Here is a 15,962-nt window from a genome sequence, read left to right on the forward strand (position 1 = left end):
ATAAATGTATATTGCAAAGCTGCTTAGAATTTTGGTTTCTTTTATTAGGCAAAAAATTATATTTTGCGTTGCCTTGTCCTTTAAACCAAACGTCAAATAAGATTTGGCAAATCAAACTGTTAGAAACATGGTAGAAGTATATTGGCAAAGCAAAACCAAATGATGACTCCTATTTGAACCTCATCAGGAAACACTCAGGCTACTTTTGCCACCTGAAGAGACATTCCACAGTGACTCCTGTGCCCGTTATCTGTCCCCGTATTTGGCTATGGGCAGAAGCGGGAGTGAAATTACTGCACTGCTACACCATACAAGCTGAACTTCCCACAAAAAATCAGAAAGCTGCAGTATTCTCCCCCTCCAATGGTAATATTCCATCTGATGCCATATGGCAGAAGCCCCCCTGTACGGCACCATTAGTTGTCTGGAACAGAATCTCTCAGAGCTTCTGTAGGTTCTTAGAAAAATTAGAGTTGAGGATCTAAAGGGAATTTAAATCTAAAGGAATTAACTGAATTAACTATTTACCTGCCAGTAACACACAGCTTCCTGCCCTTGCAGCTAAAGGAGCTGAAGGGTGTAGATAGGAGTTAGGAGGGAATTTTGTGCATCGACTGTGCCGTTTACCCTCAGTAAATACAAGGCCATTACGTCTTCCTTCGTCTGTCACTTTCTCGTCCAAGGGGAAAACGCGTCCCTGAGTGTCACTCAGTGTTCAAGGGGGAACTATTCCTAGCATGGAGGCTTTCCAAACTATGCATAAAGTTTCATGCAAAGAGTATTAGCTATCCTGAGAAGCTTACAATCTAGTAGGTTATCAGTAACTGGAAGTGACTAACTATATTATTGAGATGCATTCCTTGTCTGTAGAGCTTACAGTCTAACAGCTAGAACCTACACTAACCCTTGCTGCCTACATAGTTTGCAATCCACTACATGCTGTACAGCGCTTAAGGATTGCGTGTTGTGTGGAGCGTGCAGTGAATTAGATGCACATCACTGTGTGACTCACTGCTCGCTAGATTTTACAATCCCCTATGTATACATTGCCTTCTGTCTCTTTACACTGTGGATTTTACAGTCTAATTGATATACAGCACCGTATTATCTTCTTACCCTTCTGAGCAATCCAAAGAAACATAATCCTCAATGGCTCCCTGTTCTACAGACAAGTGTGTGTGTTGATTTGCTATATAAATATATTAAATCCAACACGGAGACTCCTTCACTGTAACACTATTGCAATGTCATGTTATATAGCGTCCCTGAAAGAACTGGCCTATAGAGTATAGGAAACTCTCTACAGCGCCATCTGCTTAGGGAAGACCATATAGCAGCAAATTAGATGTTTTTGGATTGTTGGGGATTGCCAAGGCCTATAGTTCCCCTAAACCCATTCTCAGTGTCCATACTGTTAAAGTAGTGACTGGACAACTTTACTAACTCCCAAAGGTTGAACACCCCTTTAAACGCCCCTTTATGGAAGCAACCTCTTCCTGCAGCAAATCACTAGCCTGTGGCCCCAGGCTCTTCAGCATTTGGGTGGGATAAATTGGTTCTGATTGGTGTTGGGGCTACTTTGGGCCAGGTGCTCAGATGCCATAAGGTTTGAAGGTGCATGCAAGAAAGTAGGAGGAAAGAATAAACTGGCACAGTTTGCTCAGGCATAAGTCTCTCTTGCCAGCTGGGCTGACACTTCCTCACCATCATACCTCTTGAATGCTGGTGGGCTTAATCCTTAGACCAGGGGTGTCAAACTCATTCACATAAGGGGGCCAAAATCTAAAACACAGGCTAAGTCGCGAGCCAAATTTTTTTAATTACTATGTGAGGAGAATGGAAATTGATCAGGCTGGATGATCAGACACACTCACCAAGGGCCACATAAAACAGCCAGGTGGGCCGGATTTGGCCCCCGGGCCTTGTGTTTGACATATATGCCTTAGACCCTCTAAAAAAGCAAGTGGCTCCAGCCAAATCTTTTCTTTCTCCTTTGGGTGTTATGCCCTCATCGCCACTCTCTTTCTTTTTCTCTCACTCACACTGTTATTTTCAGCAGGCTCCGTGCCCAGCAAGACAAGGGCTGATATTTCTTCCTTGTGTATATATATGTATATATACGCTGATAAATGAGCGCTGTGGCTTCTGTTTATTCTCAGTTCCCCGGGGCCTTTGGAGATTTGGCAATCAGATGCACTGAGGATCTTAACCCCTTACGGCTGCATTGGGATTAGAGCCTTTTCCTTCTCTCCTCCCGCCTCTGACATGCGCTGTTACCTGTGAATTAAACTTAATTAATGCTTACGAAAAGGGGCTCAGCCGCCATGTATATGCTGCCTGCCACTAGTTATACCTATAAATCCACATAATGTAGCACTTTAAATGCATGGCCACACAGGAATGGCTGTGCTCTGTCGCAGGTAAATACATTCATTGTTAATTAGTAAATAGTAAAGCAGGATGAGGATTTAAAGGGACAGGATTACTTTTTTGTTGGTTATATGTCCTTGTAGGGTTTAGAGTTGCTTTTATTCTTTTCTGTAATTTTTAGAAACCCAGAAAAACATTTATTAATAGATTTTGTATTCTGACACTAGGTGGAGCATGCAGCAAAAATTAAGAGCAGGGAAAAATCCTTGGAATATGGTATTGCTGCAAAGGCATTCCTGTAAGTAAAATAAAATATCTTGGAGCTGAAAGTATATAATGTTTAATATGTTGGAGCTGAAAGTATAATGTTTAATATGTTGGAGCTGAAAGTATATAATGTTTAATATCTTGGAGCTGAAAGTATATAATGTTTAATGAAGGAAACAATCAACAGCGTTTAAAGGAGCAGTATACATCTTTTTACACCTTTTGTTCAACATGAGTAAAATGAATAGAGCAATAGATGCTGTTATTTATTATAAAGCAGTACTGGAGAATTGTTTTAAGTCCCATGTAATTAACTGAATTAGTTAGGATGCTTGCCACATTTGGCTACCCATTGGCAGCTATTGGATCATAATACAGGCCGATGCAAATTCATCAGAGAGGATCTCATCAGTGGTCCAATGTAGTACTCATTGGACTGGCTTTTCTAAAGTGCCAGTTTTCACCAGATATCAGTTGGGCAGGTTGTGGCGTAGCCATATTTTCATCATAGGCCACTTAAATAAAAGTGCCTGGGGCCTAATAATGCTGGTGAGAGGAGGGCAGCGTTGGACTAGATACAAGCCTGGCTGCCGGTCAAGGCTTCATACTTGGACCAGTAAGCACCAATTTGGCCAACAAACTCTAAAAGCCCTACCAGAAAAACTACAGGAATATGATTACATATATAATAGAATGACAGGTGGTTTCCATTGAATCAAATACAGGTGCTTGACCAACCGTTAAAAACATATAGGTGAAGAATACACCAAATACTCAAATATGTTCGGAATAAGCCTCAGTATCCTACTGTGTACACCATCCTAAAAATCTAAAGTAAACTTCCACTTGCTATTAGGGACCTGCTCTATTCATTCTCCAGACAGAACACAGAGTGACTTCTGCATTTCAGAGCATTAATCGTCTGTCAGCCCTATCCTTTTCTCACTCTGTTGCTTCAGTATTGCGTTTGGTTCTGTGTTCTGCTGTTATATTGGAAAGTCATGGAAAAATATGGTTTTAATAAGTGCAGCTCTTGCAGTGAGAGGCAGCTCCTTGCACCGTACGTGGCAGCGGTGTCAGTCTGGAGCAGTTCCCTTCAGTTTAAGGAGTCTCCATAAATTATTCTTCATCATAAGAAGCAACTTATACTTGCAGCTGTAACGCCTGCTCGCAACTGTGCCTCAGTCATGCTGATAAATAGAGCGGGGTGTGGGTCTGCATCTGGCTTTAATAACAGTAAGTATGGAATGGTAGGATAGGGAACACTCTGATGTCCCAGCTCCCTTGAGGTGGCACTTGAACCAAGCGGCTATGAAGAAGGTGGTGATTGCATTAAAGCAGTAGCAAATGTGAGTGTCTTTTATTCAAAACTTTGCCTCCCACCAAGGCAGTAAACTATAGGGATGCAGCTTATTGGATACCCAGAACATTCCATCCTTATCTATTACTATTAATACATAAGAATAACAATGCTGTTAAATCAATTGAGATGATAAGATCATCACTAAAATCTGTAAAGAGTGTGCCTACTGTGTCCTGGGCTTCAACAATAGACAGTATTACAAAACATGACCACTAGGGGTGCAGATGCATTGGTTTATAGGGAAAATATAGGACACATTCATTTACCCAGACGCAGTGTGCAAAGTTCAATTTTTTTTGCAGGTGTACTGCACCTATTGAAGCAGTGCTTGATTCAAAACAGAATGGACTGAGCAGCACTGAGAACAACTATATGGGAGTGCAATTTTTTTTTTATGGCGGACTGGGCCCCCATGACACCGCGAATAAACCCGACCCAGGCCAGTTCCCCCCACTACACCAAGAACTTTTGCACTCCTGTTAGCGGGCGCAAGTAGGAGGAACATGTCGTCTGGCTGCGAGTTTAATGAGAGAGGAGGAGTTAGCAACTGGGGTGGGGGCCCTGAGGGGGTAGCCTCGATGGGCCCTAGTGCAAGTGTGGTACTGGAATGCAAAGAGCACATTTTGAAACAAGGATAATTATATTACATATTAAATTAATATATATATATAGCTCTAATAGTGATGAATACTGTTAATACATCATTTACATCAGCAAGTGCAGTGGGCAAACTCAAAACATTTGGGTAAAAACAGTGCATTGTGGGAAAAGAACATGGAGCTTACAAATAGCACTACGTGCCTTAGCCTAACACTGACCATACAACAATAAACCATTTAGTGTGATTTTTGGTGCTATAGTTTGGCTTTACAATCCCAACCTATATTTCAGTATTATTGGTCAGATTGTCAGGCAAGAAGGTCAATCTGCAGGGGTATTGTTGCCCAGGGCATGGTGCCCGCAGATAAGAAGTGAAGAGGGGCCATCTGTGCTTTTTAACATTATCCTTTTTGTTTTACTATATTCTGCTTTATGGGTGTGTGATGGGTGTTGATGTTGACGCTACATGTATACAATAACAGCAGTGTAGGTAGCAGCATATACTATATATAAGAGAGCAACAATGCCCAACTGTCCAATTTGTGCTTTCACAAGACTTTTATGAATCACAGACCCAGCAAGGGGTGCTGCTTTGTTGATAGATGGGTGTGGCCAGTGTTAATTGGATGCAACCTAGGTGGATCAGGGACATGAACTAACGTATCCTAATTTCTATATTAGGTACAATATGTAACATTAGCAGACACAAAAGACAACTTTCCATTGTTTAGTGACTTAATTGCTCTTGATGTTATACTCCCCACAATGGTATACTGGAAAATGGAGGCAAGTTTTTACTGCCTATGAGGCACATGTACAGTTACAGTAGGGTACGTGACACATGTTCAAACAGGTGCAATAAAAGTGTTATTTATTTTCTATTTAACCCACTTGAGAATTCTAAAAAACTGCAGTATTTGGCATTCACACAAAGGGCAAGGAAGGCGCCCATTATATTGGCTTGTGTTGTTCAGTCAGGGACAACATGAACTCTAGTGTCACGTTCAGCCGGATCCTTTTATGGCCTCATTCTGAATTTCCTTTCAGCCACTTTCGCTTTTATTGAAATAGGAAGGAACTGCTAACATTATCAATTCTAGGGACTCCCCAGTTGCTAGGATGCTACAATGCCATGTGAGATCCTTTGTGCTTCAGTGTCAAAATGGCCACCATAACAGCCCAGTTATTAAAGCAACAGTACCAGCGAAACAAAAAGTTCATTAAAGAAGCAGATGCTGTACATTTATACATATGTTCTTACATATTGCACATTCGAGTACAAGGTACTGCTTTATTAATACAGAGAAAAAATACATTTTATTTAATTAGTCTATGGGAACTTTTTGGATAAGAGTTTTCCAGATAAGGGAACCTATACTGTACTGTATATATATATATATATATATATATATATATATACAAAGGTGTAAATAGTGACTCTAAGTATATTACATTTCAGAGTCAGTTAGAAGGGAACCCTATGGAATGTGGTTTAAAAGTGACCATGGCGTTAGCATGGGGTGCACAGTACTGTAAAGCTGTATTATGTGCACCTCTGGGTGGCTGAGGGTTAATTTGGAAATTGAATTTGCAAACCAGTAATTTAATAGTGTAAAAGGATTTTCAAAAAAGGCAGCGGATATGTTTGATAGAGGAAATTCTCAGGAAAGATAAAAGACTATGGCTGGAGGGGACCGAAAGGAGATTTGAAAAACTCAATATCTTTACAGGGCAGACAGAATGAGCCACTAATACTGTTTTAGCCATGGGTCTCAGCTGTTTTTAGGAATTGTAATAACATAAAGTAATGCCAGATAGGAATCTAAATATACTGTACAGAACAAGCGAGGAGCAGAATTATCTCAAGATGACTTCCATTTAATGTATTGTATTTTCAAGAGCTCCCATCACTGGGGTCCAAACCAAATAGCCTCTGGTCCTCAGCCTTAAAGCAGCCAGGTCTTCATAGGGTGATGATGCTGCAGCAAAGTCACTCACAAGTCAACACCCATGTAGTCTTGATGTTAACTCAAATCAAGTATAATGTTTCCAACACCATCACTTTGGGGCACAAGAGTGTGTATTTTACAGTTCTATTTCCACTTGACATCACTGACCCAGGGCCCACCATTGCCAGTGCTTCATACTGCTGGCATGCCTTGTACCCCATCAGATCAGTGTCAGGCAGCGCGGTCAGCGCTAATGATCCCCTGGAGAAGTGCCCCCTGTACAGGGCAAGGCTTCTCTCCTCCAGTGCTGTCACAAAGATGTATCATCCATCAGCACAGTGGGGTTATTCCTCTCACCCAGACTGTCTGGGGGCACCAAACTCAATGCAGCCCCAAACCAAGTCTTTCATTCTGCTTTTACATATAGCAGATCAGCATTATTTCTTTCCGAAACACAATATTATGCCTTTAAGTATTTTATATAATTTCCCGTTGCCTTGACAGCATGGGACAGTAAAGATGACAGCTGGAGATAATTCTGTACAGTGACAGATAGTTGGATGGTCACTAAAGTGACAGGGCACGGAGGCCAGATTTCAATTTTAAATACAGCTAAAGGCTGTAAAAATCAGATTTAACCCACTATACTCCTAATTCATCATATTGTAGGTTTAACCCCTTGCCAGGTACTTGGGCAGGTGACACCACAGATGTCCCATATACAATAGGGCCCTGAAAAAAAACACCAAATAATGTTACTGCACATATTTTGTCATATTCTTTGTAACCTGGCTTGCATGTAATATTTGTAGTCCTTTAAAGGGGAACTGATCCATATTCAATAATGTTTGGAATATTTTAGTATCATATGAAGCCCTAGGCGTTGCATGCTGGAGGGTGGAATTCAGAACCTATTATACCGTAACCATGGCCGCAGTTGTTTGTCCCCCTTGGAGGGACACAGTACTATGTACTGTTAATACAATTCAGTTTACACTTCTACTTTTCATTTTCAATTTAGATTGTTTCTGTTTTCCAGGCTGCAGTGTGCAAGGTTTCTGTGCTTTTCTGTGTAAATACATCCACCATATATACACACATTTGCACCGGTCTGTACAAATATCCGCCCTAGCGCCTGCCGGGGGGTGGGAGTAAAAAATCTATGTCACGCAATGTTTCATTTGATTTAAGAAGATAAATAGAACGTTGTGAAATTGATGGAAAATGCAGATAAAGTACCTGAAATTCCTGTAACCCCTTCACACCTACCATAGGGACCATAAAGAGCTGTCACCTCCCCCCCCCCTATTTTTTGGGGAGTTACCCAATTTTAGCTTGTCTCCCCGTCTTCTGGATATCAGGGAACATTTCGCCTAAATTCCTTGCATATTGTTATTCAAAAGTTGACAGCTCTGCACTAGTACATCTCTGGGACAAATATACTAAGTTTTTGTAGGTAAAATAGAAGCAGAGCAGAGAGATTCAAAATTCTATCACTTTCCTGTTTGTCTTATGTTATTTTATCACGTTCTCAATTTTCCCTGTGTTTTACCCAATCTCTATAAACCATTCTGGAAGAGTCAGCATGCTACAGGAAACCTATGTATTACAGGTATAGCATCCCTTATCCGGAAACCTGTTATACAGAAAGTTCCAAATTACAGAAAGGCCACCTCCCATAGACTCCATTGTAAGCAAATAATTCTAATTTTTAAAAATTATTTCTTTTTTCTCTGTAATTATAAAACAGTACCTTGTACTTGATCCCAACTAAGCTATAATTAATCCTTATTGGTGGTAAAACTATCCCTTTGGGTTTATTCAATATTTAAATGATTTTTAGTAGACCTGAGTTATGGAGATCCAAATTACAGAAAGATCCCTTATCCGGAAAACCACAGGTCCCGAGCATTCTGGATAACAGGTCCCATACCTGTACTATGTAGGTCTCAATAAAAATATATTGTGTAAAGCAGCTCAGATGTAAACCCCTGCTTCATCTAAATAAACCCTTTTTATATAAATATACATAGAAAATTGCCATTACCGTGGGATTATATAATTGATTGTGCACACAAAGAAACCAAGGGCACACATATATGTTATGTCACTTTAGCCAATTAATGGACAATGTTCTGCCTTTTACTCTCACACTACTTTCTGTTACAGTTAGAGCTGCATTATTTCCTGTCAGGTGATCTCTGAGGGAGCACACAGCCCATCACTAAATGGTGGCTCAAAGTTTAAAGGGCTTTATTTACACACACAGTATATGTATATATATATATACACACACAGTATATGTAATGACACATGGCATGGAGGGGGTAAGACTAGCTACTGAAATGTGATGGTGTACAATGAATGTTTGCTGCTCCATTTTTGTTTATGCTTTTCCCAACATTCCCTTAAAACAATCCGAAATTGCCAGCGAACCATCTGTAAATGTCCCTAGGGCTAGAAAAAATGGCATCTGTTAGTGGTGCCATCTGACAGAAAAAATCACCAGAGATGTCATCTAACCCCATGTTATTAGGGCTGTAGTTGTTGGACTATTTTAAAACCTTAGGCTTCCTTCCTTTGCACAGATCCCCCTTAGTTCATAACAAGGCTACTTATATAGGAAAACATTTCTGTATCCAGCAACTCTCCCCCTGACTGGCCTTCAAGCTAATCCAGCCTACCGCCGCTACAAGCCACCACTCCCCTTAGGAACCTGGGAAGGTAATAAGGCATTTTGAAGACCTAATTTGATTGCTATTCGGTGGGAAGAAGAATAAGGTTTCTCTAGTATGTTCATGAAACATCATTTAGAGAAGCATATTGTTATCCAATGCTGCACAAGGCTTGCCGCGCCTGACCAATTACTTTTTAGTGGCCACTTTGTATTTGCAACTGATCCTGATATACAGAATTCTGAGACAAACCTGACAGCCAGTGACATTGTAGTGTGACTGTTAACATTGTGTACATGGGACTTGTTTATGTTACCTGGAAATATCAGTCAGCTTCTGAGCTGAGGATCTGAGAGAGCAAGGGAAATGGGGGGGGGGGTAGAAGAATGGAATGATGAGCATTCTCTAAAGAGCGTTTTAAATTATGAGAGTTGCAGATAATAAATTATGGTTAGGAATGAGTCGGACTCCTTTCCAAGAGGGAAACCTCTCTCAATAAGGAGAAGCCACCATAACAATCTGTCCGAATGGGTGTGCTGTGTAGGAATTGAACTGCTTCTCTGTAACACTGGGGCCATTAAAAATATATTAAAATAGTGTGAACATATAAATAAAAGTCCTAGTAATTTGAATGCTGTCTCAGCCAAGGCCACAGATAACTTGGAAATAGAAATCTGTAAGTGGAGTTTAGTGGTCATTCATTATAACTGGTTATTAGTGATGCCACATGAATTACTGACGTTTCTGTGTTTTAATGAAGAATGTGCTTAAGAGAAAAGAATATTAGAAGCTACCTCTGAGTTCAACCCTTGGACTCGTGCCTCCTCTTATTCACTTCTTATAAGCTATTATACATGGGGTATAACATTTTATAGGGCAGCAGCTGTTTCTTAATGCCATCCCATGGAGGTAGCCTCAATCCAACCCTGCCAAACACAATAATGTCAGAATGTTTTTTTGGGGCCTGACTAAATGCAGTCATTTGGTTAGTGTTAGGAGTTCCTAAACCATGAACAGGTCTGAACTGGAATGTCATGGCACTGGCATTTCAGAGACCCAAATAGCCCCTAGCAGCCAAATGAATAGTGACTGTCTTTGGCATTTGCCAGAATCCACAGATTGCCAGTCCGGGCCTGGTCATGAATATCTATTTAATTGCATATTTTTGCTTTAGAAATTACGTCACTAAAGACTCCCAGAAGACAGACCCTGGTTGAATAAGGAGCAATCTCCTTTATGTGTTGTTTTCTTTTATGGTGTGAGACTTTACCAGCGTTCTTAATTCTACATCTCAGTAATGATGGGTTAGATAAGTCTATCTACTGTGACTGCATGGTGTATAAGCCCTGTACAAGGCTATATTGGGATACTGGGAGTTGGAGTTCGGCAACAGCTGAGGGCCACAAGTTACAGATCAAGGTATATGTCCCAGTGATACTCCCCTTCCTGCCCAGAGAGCAAGAAAAACATGAGCGACATTACTGGTGCAACTCTGAGAGAAGGGCGCTCAGTAATAAATAGCAACACATATGAAGCAGGATTTGTGCCCCCGGGTGCTTCTTTCAGCCACTGCTCGACAGTGATTGCTATTACTGGACCGCACGGCAGCCCTGTGAGTCTTTATCTCAGTCGTCTCCATCTGTTGTGAATAATCTCTTTATTATTATTATCATTATCCAACCGCTCTGCTACAAGATGACTTTTATAAGATGGTTATGCGTGTGTGACCGGGTCACTTCCAGTAGATAAAGGGAGCCCGGCACTAATACATCAGATCTGCACCTGTGCTAAAGCAGTCTCAGGCCTATATATAGTACTGGGGCACCTGTGCATAAATATACAAATGTGAATCCATGTCTAGAGAAGGCAGAACAGTACTTGGCATATACAGGGAGACATATGTGCCTGTTTCAGTAAGGAAATGTATAAACATGCACAGAACAAACAGCAGCTGTGTTTATGAAGATTATGATTTTTAATATTAAGCTGCAAAGTTCCAGCATTCCTCCGCACATTAAAGAAGCTGACAATGTCGCGGATGAAAAGGAAACCCATAAGTGATGGATAAGCTGATGAGGAGCTGGTAATGGATAAATGGAAGCCTAGAATCTAAGGCTGTCCTGCTGGCAGCATGGTGCCTGGGGAGAGCCAGGCTTAGGGCAGAGCACAGCTGGCTTTTAGGGTGATCCTAAAGTTTAAGAATTACACATGACCCTGATCCACCCACATACACCCAGTTGTTATGCCCTGATCTGCCCAGAACTCTGCCCACTATTTAATAAGTAAATTCTTTTGAGGTTGGTGATTTATTTGTGTCCCACCCAGGCCCATTGAGTGGTATGTGTTCCAGTTCTGCATCTACACAGAACTCCACATGATTAAGCTTTAAAGCACCCTGATAGTTAGGCTTCCAGCATCACTCACACATTTCTCCACCAAAAAGAACTTGGTTTACTGCCCTACTTTAATAATACACATATCAGGGCTGCTAATAATGGAAATCATTGTATACATAAGGGCTCTGTGGTGTGGTACGGGGGTTAGCATTGCTGTGTCACATCACTGGAATCTTGGCTTTGATGAAGCCCAGACTGCCATCTCTGTGGAGGCTGCATGTTCTACCCCAGCAGGCCACTCTGGGTGCTCACATTTCCTTTACTAGTTACAGATATATTGGTAGGTTATTTGGCTTCAGAAGAAATTGCCCGATTTGTAATTAGCAACCTTCATTGGCCAAATTATCTTAAAAATAGTGGAACATTAGGTTGTACCAAGCAGTTACCTTTAAACCAACCTTCTCACAGAGGAAACATACAGCACAATTATAGACTATCAGAGTCGGATTGGGGTACCTGACTCATGGGCCCCGCTGTTGCCCAGTGCTGCTCCCCACTCCTCCCCCAGCCACCGCCGCACGCAATCTACGCTGCTTACTTACTGTGAAAAAATAAAGATGGGCGTGCATTCCCCTTTTGAAAACATATCCATCTTCTTTTTTTCACAGCAAGTAAGCAGCGGAGTGGCTGGGGGTGGAGTGGAGTGCGGACAGGTGGCAGGGCCCAACAGGGTCGGGCCCACCAAGTTTTTTTCCCATAGCCTGGTCAGCCAGTTCAACCCTGTAGATTATTCAGTCTTTGCCTGTCCCTTTTATGAAGGAATGACCTTAATTAAATAGAAGATTTGCCCTCCCTGTCTGCTCATCAGAACTCTAATCCAATAATAATTAGATTAGAAACTCTGCACCTTGTGTCCTGAGCTTCAGTACCAGCCCAAGGCAACCACAGCCCTTTAGCAGTAGATCTGTGCCCCCAAAGATACCCCAGTAGCCCCCTATAGTCTTTCTACATGCTCTGTGCTGCTGTCACTTACCTGAGCTTAGGGACTGACTGACAATTTAATGTATAAATAAAGTATGAATTTCACAATACAATGCTGATTAGCAATTATAAAGACACATTACCTGGCAGCAAAGAAACTGACACATTCTGCCTTGGAATAGATTATCAGCACTCTAGCATCAGCTTCTGTGAAAAAATGTAACCTCAGTTTGCTGATGATTTCCTACAACCCCTAAACTTAGCTTTTAACAGCCGAGAGTAAGTGAGCAAGTGCAGAGCCACTGACACTCACAGTGATGGAATAACAAGATCAGGAGCTGCTATGGGCAACTTTGAAGGCCTGGATCAGTACTGGTATATCGGTGTTGAACCCCTGGACTTAGTAACGTCAGTATATAAAATACAGACTTATGTATTCAGTTCAGGGATTTCTGTTAATGCCAAACCATTTTTTTTTTTAAATAAATTAAAATTAACCTTGCATTTCAAAAAGGTTAGGAAGAGCAAAGTCTGCACATTACAAAAAGGTACGGCCTGCTCTTGACATACAGGCAAAAAAACCCAGCAAAAATTAGCAGTGGGTGTTAGTAGCGCTAATGGCCTTAGTGTGGCTGCAGAGCGAAATCCCACTTATAACAAGGAAAATACACACTGTGCTTATCCAAAACATTCAGTAAAAACCATCTTTTTCCAAAGCTTTGCAATATGTAAAATATTTGAATTGATGATGTGCTATTTGTCAGCCTTTATGGTAACAGTAGTCCTATTCCTTAAGGGGACGATATAGGCAGTTTGTAAATAGTGTTTCTTTTTAATGTATTTCCCCTTAAATAGGCAGGGACAAGCGAGGGTTTGGCTCACTGCGTGTGCAGAACATTCCTCCTTCTCAGTGGATTTGCATTAAGGAGTTTTGAATCTAGAACAGAGGTTGATGTAATGTGAAGAGATGTCTCGGATCGTAAGTTTATATATACATACTGTCAGAGATGTAACTAAAAGTTACTAGGCCCCACAGCAAAATCATTTTAGAGCTCCCCCATTCCCTAAACCTTGAGGTAAATAATATATTTTGCTTACATATATTTAAATTATGCATGTCATGACTCCTGGTGGGCCCTTAGGTCTACTAAGCTTATGGGTCTGCTGTTATTATTGTGATGCTGTTATTGTATATAATATATATATATATTCTCATACCATAACAATGCCTAGGATATGTAACAATGTAGAGACCTTTGCTATGTAACGAGTGCGAGCAATTCCTTGTTATTATTCGTTTTAGACTAAAGCTAGAAGCAAACTGAATGACGTTATTGTGGCAATATGGGCTTCTCAATCTGGTTGAAAAATGTATTATTCTATGCTTGGTGCCCCACCCAAAAGAAAACCAAAATTCTGTATAAACAATCAGTAGGCTTATCAGAATGAAAACATATGGTTACCTGATGACCACTGTAATCAACATATGAAGTAGATTGAGTTTGCCCACCCTGAAAGAATAGTGACTGAAAGTCAGCTTTTACTATAGCATCTTGCACCCAGAAAGTGCCTAGACTACAATTCTCCCACAACGTTGCATTTTCATTTAGTCTCTACACAGCAATCCTGCACTTTTCCAGGGTGACAAAACCATTTACCTTTCCACCTTAGTTGATTGTAGATTCCTTCTGCACCACCTGCAAAACTGGGTTATAGACAGGGTCGGACTGGGCTACAGGTAAAAAAAAAAAATTGGTGGACCCTGACCCTAGTGGGCCCTGCCACCTGTGCACACCCTTCTCTGCCCCCAGCTGCTTCCACTCCGCTGCTTACTTGCTTCACTTTGGAACGCATGGCCATTTTTTTCACAGTGAGCAATGCAGGAGTAGGAGAAGCAGTGACTGGGGATGGAGTGGGGAGAGGCAGTGGGCCCTTGAGTCAGGAACCTTGGTGGGCCCCAAGTAAACCAGTACGACTCTGGTTGTAGATCACTTTGGAGCACAAATCTTTTCATTGGCTCTCTTGTAGCAATCTAAGCTGCACTATGAGACACTTCACGTATGGTTAACAGGTTATAAATTCCTGTTATTGGGATAGTGATTGCTTACCAGCAAGCTTAAAGGGATTCTGTCATGATCTTTTCATTCAACTATTTGAAATGTTGTTTTTAAACCAACAAATGTATTTTTTTCAGCTGTAATAATGGTGTGTAGGCGCCATCTCCATGCATTGTGCCTGAGTCTGAGCTTTCAGAAGGAGCCAGCGCTACACATTAGAACTGCTTTCAGATAAGCTGTTGTTTCTCCTACTCCCATGTAACTGGAGGAGTCCCAAGCTGGACTGGATTTTTACTATTGAGTGCTGTTATCATATCTACCATTAGGTGGGGCATGGGAGCATTTTTATGAATACAGGTGTCAGGAAGCTTCTATCTTGTTCTGTTCATTGGCTGCTGGGGGGGAGAGGGAGGGGGTGATATCACTCCATCTTGCAGCACAGCAGTAAAGAGAGAATGAAGTTTATCAGTGCACAAATCACTGGCTGTGGGCACCTGGGAAACTAAAGGTATGGCTAGGCCTAAAATTTCAAATGAAATGAAAAAAAAATACAAATCTGTTTGCTCTTTTGAGGAATGGATTTTAATGCAAGATTCTGCACTATTAATGGATGCGTTTTGTAAAAAAAAACAGGTTTTCCCATGATAGAATCCCTTTAGGCTTATTCCACACATAGGGGCAGATTCATGAAATCACGAGTTCGAATGCTGAATAGGATAAATTCGGATTCGGATGATTGCAAATATCAAGAAAATGCTTACGAAAAAATCGTATTAGTCACGATAATATTGTATTGGCGATCCGAAAGTCACTAATTTTTTTGTACCGAACGATTGTAAACAGCGGGAAAACCTTTCCGTTTTTTTCGCGCAAGTGTACGAAAAAGTCACGCAAGCGTACGAAAAAGTCGTGCGGGCGGCGAAAAAAATGGGCGAAAATACGCTCGGAGCATTTGAATGAACACTCCGAGCGTTCGTGTCTTAGTAAATCTGCCCCATAGTGTAGGTAGCATATTCTCGGCAAGCCAAAAAACACAGAGAATTCACCACGTAACCTTGCAAAATCCTCCTACCTGTGTCTGCACCTGATAGCAATGGATATGCTCAGGTGCAGGGACATGTAGCCAATATCTGCCGAAAATGTATCGGCTACATGTGCCTGCAATCGAGCATATTCCATGCTTTCGGGTGCAGGCACAAGGTAGGAGGATTTTAAAGTAGCGGGGCATAATTTAGGCAACCGTTTTTCAGCTTGTTGAGAATACGCTACCTATGCTACATGTGGCATTAGCCTACGGTGAAGTTGTCAGTGGTACCAATTTTGAACAGCCTTCTAATCCTGAGTTAAGCTGCCAGTGGATATAA

General features: G+C 41.3%; 1 protein-coding gene across 2 annotated transcripts in view; it reads left to right on the top strand.

Annotated features, from left to right (window-relative positions):
- Positions 1-15,962, top strand: part of chrm1 (cholinergic receptor, muscarinic 1) — an 83,696-nt gene that overhangs the window by 50,579 nt on the left and 17,155 nt on the right. Inside the window, exon 2 of one of the 2 annotated variants that reach the window (XM_004913661.4) lies at positions 2,598-2,668. The exons of the other annotated variant lie outside the window; for it this stretch is intronic. The gene's annotated coding sequence lies outside the window, so the exon portion shown is untranslated. The remainder of the gene's footprint in view (positions 1-2,597; positions 2,669-15,962) is intronic. 2 annotated transcript variants of the gene reach the window in all.

The sequence above is a fragment of the Xenopus tropicalis genome, chromosome 4 (genome assembly GCF_000004195.4).
Source record: "Xenopus tropicalis strain Nigerian chromosome 4, UCB_Xtro_10.0, whole genome shotgun sequence".
In the NCBI taxonomy this organism is placed as follows: domain Eukaryota; kingdom Metazoa; phylum Chordata; class Amphibia; order Anura; family Pipidae; genus Xenopus; species Xenopus tropicalis.